Below are 605 nucleotides of genomic sequence, written 5' to 3'. Positions count from 1 at the left end.
ACTCCAACTATAAGTCAATATGTCTAGAATGATACAGCCAGGCTTGTTCAAAGAACAAGACTGTTTGTTTATATTACAAGTGAAGATAATTGATGATGATTTTGATGTCAGTGGGATCTCTCTCACGATCTAGAGAACCAAGAAGTTGAAAAAAAATTAACTGCAAGAATTATTTGACGTAAACTCAGCCCAAACTACTACGTAATCTTCAAATAGTTTAGCCAATATACTGTTTCACGTAAACAAACTTTTACATGAGAATGGCCCAAAACGAGGGGGATATGCCATTTCTAACTGTGTGAACATCATAGTTTCAATGCCTCCTAACAAAAAAAGAAACGTTTTCTGTGCCGTATTTTAATTATTGATAAAAAGTGAATATGTTACGATAATACTAAATATGGATTATCCACAGCCACAATGAAATGGAATATTCATAGTCATAAAATATTGTTATGGTATGCATACAGTGGGATAAGTAAAGTCTAGTGTATTACGATCTGATAAAAACAAATGAAAGCATTACAGCAGATGTCTGCTGATGTATTCTTTCAAAAAATATCAGCAATAGCGAGCATCAGACAAATCCAATATCATGTATCATA

Source organism: Rhynchophorus ferrugineus, unplaced genomic scaffold, assembly GCF_030347505.1.
Source record: "Rhynchophorus ferrugineus isolate W39M unplaced genomic scaffold, kcgeb_rfMv2 rfM3, whole genome shotgun sequence".
NCBI classification, from domain to species: domain Eukaryota; kingdom Metazoa; phylum Arthropoda; class Insecta; order Coleoptera; family Curculionidae; genus Rhynchophorus; species Rhynchophorus ferrugineus.
Note: the sequence above shows the minus strand (reverse complement) of the source record.